The following is a 7586-nucleotide window of genomic DNA, read 5'->3' as shown; positions in this document are numbered from 1 at the left end:
ATTGCGCGTGGGACCTTGCTGCGCCGTTTTTCCTGCTACTTTGCCACAGCGCCTGAACTCCATCCATCCCGAGGTGGGTTGAGATGTACTGAGGGGCGCTATCCACATCTCGGAGCCCCGTTTACCAGCGTTGCAGTTATGGAAGTTTCTACGATGCGGGTTATTTTAAGGGGGGGAGGAGAAAAAGTTAGAGAGAGGGATGAGAGTGACCGGTACATATCCAGGCAGAAATTCATCACTTACCGGCTTCATACTCACGTCGGTTAAAGGGGGGGGGGGGGGTGGGTGACAAGAGGAGTTACAAACGAGGAGAATGAACCTTGCAAGAGAGAGAAAAAAGGAGAGAGAAGGGGGAGGGAGTGAGGAGAGAGAGAGGGGGGAGAAAGAGAGAGAGAGGGGACAGTGAGGGAGAAAGAGAGAGAGAAAGAGAAAAAATAGAGGAGAGAGAAAAGGGGGAAGAGAGGATGAATGAGAGGGAGAGACAGCGTGAGGGTAAAAGGGAGAGGGGGAGATAGAATGAGGGGAAATGGAGAAAGAGAGGAAGAAAACGGGAACAAGGGAAAAAGAGAGAAAGAGAAAGGAAGGGAGAGAGAGAGAGAGAGAGAGAGAGAGTTAGATGAAGGGTGATTTATGTGGTCGAAATTCCAAGTTTTCAAGAGGAAATATTCTAACAGGCAAATTCCACATTCATAAAGACAACTCTTGCATGAATTCCAACCCTGACCGAGGACCTCAAGTAGTTTGTTTCTCAACTGTGATGTCCTTCCAGAAGGTGGTATCTTTTTTTTAAAAAAATGTATTTAATTCAGCGAATTAACTGCGGCGAGTTTGCGGATGCCGGTGAGTTAGTGGCTGGATTCGGGCTAGCGCTCAGTCCCGAGCCGCCACCCGCCCGTGCGACAAACTAACTCCACCCAGAATTTGTGTTTAATTTTTTTTAAAAAAGCAGGGAAACGAACAGGGCTGGCGCTTTTTTAAACGCTAAAGCGCTTTGTTATGCTAATATCGCCTGACATCATCCACTTCAAAGGAATTTGTGTAGTCGATATAACCAGGATCTGGCACTAGAGAGAGAGAGAGGGAGAGAACGAGAGCCGAAGTGTAATGGTATTCAGTGTAAGTCACAGCGGAGAGAGAGAGGAGAACGCGGCTGTGGATTTCAACAATAATCCTCAATTGATGGACTAATTCGGGTTAGAATTGAGTCTTTGCGCCTTTCCAAACTTTTGCGAGACACGTTCCCTGGAACTTAACAGGTAAGGAGAAAAAAGTTAGAAAGAATTTGCAAAGATTTTATTTTCCGTCCGGCTAAGCTAATCAGATCGCCACATCTGTCTTTTATTGCGACCGTATCGATCACTCGCCGCTCTCTTTGAGAGGGACAATCGATTACAGTTCCGGTGCGCTTGTCCGCACGGTGCCCGCGAGTTTGACTGTAATTGACCAGTGACCTGGCTGTACTGACCGAGAATGGGCAGGGGGTTGGGTGAAGGCTTGAGGAGAGAGTGGAGTCTCTTAGAAACCAAGACTCTCACAAATCCGGTGTTCCGAACCCGGAGGGTCCCGATATCCGACTCGGTTAGGCTTAAACCAGTAAACTGAGATCTTGAAGTTGCGGGGAAGTCTGCCTTGCTTGAGGTTACTGTGGTGTGCGGACACGGAGAACCTTCTCAATGTGTTCCCGTTACCCTGATGTCCAACGGCGCTGAGCCGTAGCGATACTTCATCAGGTGCTTAAAACGCAAGAGATTCTGCGGATCATAAACACGAGATTCGGCAGATGCAGGAAATCTAGAGTAAATCGCGCAAATGCTGGAGGATCTCGGCAGCAAACGTCTCGGCTCGAAACGACGACTCTTTATAGATGCTGCCTGACGTGCTGAATCCTTTCCAGCATTGTGTGTGTGTGTGTGTGTGTGTGTGTGTGTGTGTGTGTGTGTGTGTGTGTGTGTGTGTGTGTGTGTGTGTGTGTGTGTGTGTGTGTGTGTGTTGGTCAAAATCTTTCCCATTCATTTTGCAGTTGCGATTTTAATCTACTGATCTATTACGTACGTGAACTGAAAGCCCTCCACTAGAAACGCGGCAGGCAGAGGGACAATATATATCGAGCAACACGCACAAAGTGCTGGAGGAACTCAGTAAGTCAGGCACTAAGGAAGGGGATAATCAGCCGACGTTTCGGGCCGAGACCCTGGGAAGTAACGGGGTAGAAGGATGTGGCTAGATGCTGCCTGATTTGCCGAGTTCCTCCAGTATTTTGTGGGTGTTGCTCCAGATTTCCAGCATCTGCAGAATCTCTTGCGTTTACGATTATTTGTTGACATGACCGGGACGGCGAAATAACAGCACGGAGAGCTATATTCGAGCACGTCGAACTATCGGAATCTCTCAGACTACTAAATCCTTGCTGGGAGAGTTGGTGATGGTTTTGAAGACGTTGTGGCAGGGACAGAGAGCGATTGTTCCATCTGCCCCAAGGAGAACGACGCGGGGATCCCGCTGAAATGTCAGAGCGGAATGGTCTCCTCGTTTCGTTGTGGGCTGTGAGCGAGGGACAAGGGTAGATTCCGCCCGGGACGGATCTGTGCAACTCCGGGGAATGAGGGGCCGGCTTCATTCCAGAAATAGGTGCCAGTTCCCCGATTTCTCCGCTCCATAACACAAGCTGTGTTGTAACTAAATACTTCAAAAGTGCAACGCGCTCAAAATGCTGGGGTGCCCCTGTACTGTATGTCAGGCAGTACTTATGCCTGACGTGGCCGAGACCTTCATCAGAACTTGTGCAGATGCTGGGAATCTGAAATAAAAACGGAAAGGGCTGATCAGGAGGTGTTTCACCACAGAAGCTGCCTCACCTGCTGAGTGTTCCAGTATTTTTCCTGCTGGTATAATCGGCATTTTAACCCGTTCGCTGTCCTTTAAAGGTCCAGTGCCGCACCGAGGAAAGCGCCGTCCTTACAGAGTTTAATGCTCTCTCTCTCTCTCTCTCTCCGTCTGTCTCTCTCTCTCTCCCTCCATCTCTCCCTCTTTCTCTCTCCCTTCTTCTCTTCTCTCTCTCTCTCTCTCTCTCTCTCCTTCCCTCCCCTCTTATCTCCCTCTCTTCCTCTCGCTCTCTCTGGTGGGACCGCAAAGTTGCGCTCCGACCGCGGCCAAAGACTCAATGGCTTCCCCGTTCGCCCGGGAATTACGGAAATCCCATGGGATTACTCCCAAGCGCAGGGTACTTCCCCTGGGTGACCTGGCAGGTATTTATGCTAACGGGAGATTTCAGAAACAAAGTAAGGATCTGAAATAAAAGTAGAGAACGCAGGAAAATCTCCATTGAGCTGAAAGTCACAGAGTATTTCCTTGCGTGCATTTACAGGAAAATAAAGGAATACAATAGAATTTATGAATTTGAGGCTGCACAGTCGTGTAGTGGATAGCACAACAGTATTACAGCGCCAGTGGCCCGGGTTCTATTCACTTCACTGTCTGTAAGGAGTTCAACCTTTCTCCCCGTGACCACGTAGGCTTCCTCCGGGTGCTTCGGTTTCCTCCCGCATTTCAAAGACATACAGATTAGTGGGTTAGTTATTCACATGGATGCAATTAGGTGGCCCAGGCTTGCTGGGCGGATAGGCCTGTTACTGTGCTGTATCTCGGAATTTAAAAATAAACTACATTTAAATAAAGACTGACAAACAACCAATGTGCAAAACAAAAAGACAAATCGTTCAAGTCAGTAAAAAAAATACTGAGAACATGAGTTGTATGGTGCTTGAAATTAGGCTGCGGTTGTGGAATCAGGTCAGGGTAGAGGTGAATGAAGTTATCCACTCTGGTTCTGGAGCCTGATGGTTGTAGGGTAATAACTGCTCCTGAACCTGGTGGTGTGGGATCTACCAGGAAAGCTGGAGAGAGTACAGAAGAGAGTTGTGAGGATGTTGCTGGTACTGGAGGGAGGTTGAGCAGGGTGAGACCATTTCAATGGACATAGACAGGGTGAATGTGCGCAGTCTTTTATCCAGGGCTGCGGAATTAAGAGCTATTTATTGGTTTTAGTTTATAATTGTGTTCTTTACCTTACTGTGTTTTCTTTTGTGCTTCATTGGATTACGGAGTAACAATTACTCCATTCTCCTTTACATTTATGTACTGGAAATGACATTGAACAGTCTTGAACCTGGAGGTCACAGGTTTAGGGTGAGAAGCTTCGAAGTTTAAAATTTTGAAGTAAATCTATGATCAAAGTACATATATGTCACTATAGGGGTGTGTAGGCACGTGGCCAAGTGGTTAAGGCATTGGACTAGCGACCTGAAGGTTGTGAGTTCGAACCCCAGCCGAGGGAACGTGATGTGTCCTTGAGCAAGGCACTTAACCACACATTGCTCTGCAATGACACTGGCCAAGCTGTATGGGTCCTAATGCCTTTCCCTTGGACAACATCGGTGTCGTGGAGAGGGGAGACTTGCAGCATGGGCAACTGCCGGTCTTCCATACAACCTTGCCCAGGAGAGTGAAGACTTTCCAGGTGCAGATCCATGGTCTTGCAAGACTAACAGATGCCTAAAAAAATAGTGAGTGAAGTTATCCCCTCTAGTTCAAGGGGCTGATGTGTGGGGGGAGAATAACTATTCTTGAACATGGTGGTGTGGGATTTGAGCCCAACCTAGAGGCTTATGAATTCCTTTGCCTACGGTGTGCCAATGTTGTGCATGTATGCAGTGAGAACTGCACGACCAGACAGTACTATAGATGGGATATTAAATCAGGGCCCTGTCTATACTCTTTATTATATGGTTTTGGTTGTTCTTGTCTTATCATCGTGCATATTTGAACTAGTAAGGACGATGAAGGTAGTGGGGAGAAGGCAGGAGAATGGGAGAATGATGAAGTGGTGGAACAGAATCGATGGGCTGAATATCCTAATTCTGCTCCCGTGCTGACCCTCTCCACCTCTGGATCAGAGCTGGAAAGGGTCAGCAACTTTAAATTCCTTGGTGTTATTATCTCAGAGGACCTGTTTTGGGCCCAGCACATATGTACAATTATGAAGAAAGCACAGCTGCACCTCTGCTTCCTTTGGAGTTCGTGAAGATGTGGCACACATGTAAAACTTTGACAAATTTATATAGATGTGTAGTGCAGAGTAGATTGACTGGCTGCGTCATGGCCTGGTATGGAAACACCAATGCCACTGAATAGAAAATTCTACAAAAAGTAATGGATACAGTCCAGTACATCACGGGTAAAGCCCTCCCTGCTGTTGAGCACATCTACACAAAGCATTGATGCAAGAAAGCAGCATCAGTCATCAGAGATCTTGACCACCCGGGCCATGCTCTCTTCTCGTTGCTGCCATCAGGAAGGAGATACAGGAGCCTCAGGACTCACACCACCAGGTTCAGGAACAGTCATCACCCCTCAACCATCAGGCTCTTGAACCAAAGGGGATAACTTCACTCAACTTGACTTGTCCCATCACTGAAATGTTCCCACAATTTATGGACTCGCTTTGAAGGACTCTTCATCTCATGTTCTCAATATTTATTACTTACTTATTATTATTGTTTCTTCTTTTTGTATTTGCACAGTTTGTTGGCTTTTGCACACTGATTGAATGCCCTAAGGTGCGGTTTTCCATTGATTGTATTTCCGTTATAGATTTATAGAGAATGCCTATTAATTATTATTCTGTTATAGATTTATAGAGCATGCCCACTAGAAAAAGAATCTCAGGGTTGTATATGATACATTATTTGTACTTTGATAATAAATTTATTTTGAACTTTGAACTTATGGTTTTATGGTCTAAGGTCATCATCATCATTATGTGCTGTGTCATATGACGTGGGCGATCATGGTCTTTCCATGACCATGATTGTTCTTGACAATTATTTCTGCAGAACTGGTTTGCCATTGGCTTCTTCTGGGCAGTGCCTTCACAAGATGGCTGACCCCAGCCATGATCAATACTCTTCAGAGATTGTCCGCCTGGCATCAGTGGTCACATAACCAGGACTTGTGATATGCACCAGTGGCTCATATGACCATCCACCACCTGCTTCATGTGACCTTGACTGGGGGCTAAGCAGGTGCTACACCTTGCCCAAGGGTGACTTGCAGGTTAGCAGAGGGAAGGAGCACCTTACACCTCCTTTGGTAGACACATATCTTCACCCCTTCACTCATGAAGGAGGATGAGAGGTGACAACAGAGGTGTATAAGAGACATAGATAGAGTGGGTACCCAAAGACTTTCTTCCAAGGTGAAAATGGCTAATACCAGGGGGCATAACTTTAAGGTGCTTGGAGGGAAGTATTGGGAAGACACCTGAGGTGATTTTTACACAGTGAGCAGTGGGTGTGTGAAATGTGCTGTCCATGTTGGTGGTAGAGGCAGATACATCAGGGACGTTTAAGGCATCATCCTCCATTAAAGTCTATGGATGATGCTGGCAGACTTGCTGATTTCCTCCAGTATTTTGTGTTTGTTGCTCAAGGTTTCCAGCATCTGCAGAATCTTGTTTCTGTTTTACTCCATCAGTGATGTTACCCAACATAGCAACACATCTCCTTGTACACAACTATAAAAGTCAAACCATATGTTCAAAGGATCGTTATCAAAAAAAAAAACTGGCTTTAAGCCACATAGGTAGTTAATTGGGCGGACAACCAAAACCTCAGATAAAGAGATAAGTTTTAAGGAGGAAATCAATGTATTTATACTACATTAACTTTCAAACCATGTGTGCGCAATGAAATGTATTTAAAAACTGTTCTGAATATAAAATAGAAGGCTACGCTTCAAGGCAGGGTTGAAGTAAATGGAACGTGACTGACTTGTTCAGGATAAGCCTTTGGATTCAGCTTAATGTACTGTACACTTTTTCTCTGTGTTATGTGTTTTTTATGTATTTTTGTGCAAGTTGGACGAAGTACTTATTTATTTATGCACATTTTGTTCCATATCTATCTTTTGATAGCTTTGAGGGTTCCGTGGCTCTTTGGCCTATATTTGCTGGAGTTTAGAAGAATGGTGGGGGAGCTCATTGAAACCTATCGAATTTTGAAAGGGCTTAGACAGAGTGGACGTGCCGAGGACATTTCCTTTAGTGGGATAGTCTAGGACCAGAAGGCACAGCCTCAGGATAGAAGGATGACCCTTTAGAACAGAGATGAGGAGGAATTTCTTTAGCTGGAGGGAGGTGAATCTGTGGAATTCATTGCTGTGGCGGTCAAGTCGTTGGGTATACTTAAAGCAGAGGTTGATATGTTTTTGATTGGTAATGCTGTCAAAGGTTATGGGGAGAAGGCAGGAGAATGGGGTTGAGAGAGATAATAAATCAGCCCTGATGGAATGGCAGAGTGGACTTGATGGACCAGATGTTCTGATTTTGTTCCTAAGTCTTATGATCTTTACTGTCTAACTTTACCAGCTTTTATATATATATTTATACATAATTCTTTATAATTGTTGAATGTTCACAGCAAATTCACAATATATAATGTTGGTCCTTAACAGAATTATACAGTATCTTTACATTTGTTGCCAAAGATATGTAGAACTGGAAACCATTTTGTTGTTGATTCTGATATGGA

The 7586-nt window shown here is 45.4% G+C and overlaps 1 protein-coding gene across 1 annotated transcript in view; it reads left to right on the top strand.

The window, feature by feature from the left end:
• The first annotated feature begins 1080 nt into the window (after nucleotides 1-1080).
• wnt11 (wingless-type MMTV integration site family, member 11) overlaps nucleotides 1081-7586 on the top strand; it is a 75652-nt gene continuing 69146 nt past the window's right edge. The window contains exon 1 of the mRNA XM_072264224.1: nucleotides 1081-1256. The gene's annotated coding sequence lies outside the window, so the exon portion shown is untranslated. The remainder of the gene's footprint in view (nucleotides 1257-7586) is intronic.

The sequence above is a fragment of the Mobula birostris genome, chromosome 7, assembly GCF_030028105.1.
Source record: "Mobula birostris isolate sMobBir1 chromosome 7, sMobBir1.hap1, whole genome shotgun sequence".
Classification (NCBI taxonomy): Eukaryota; Metazoa; Chordata; class Chondrichthyes; order Myliobatiformes; family Myliobatidae; genus Mobula; species Mobula birostris.
This window is presented reverse-complemented; position numbering and strand designations above follow the sequence as displayed.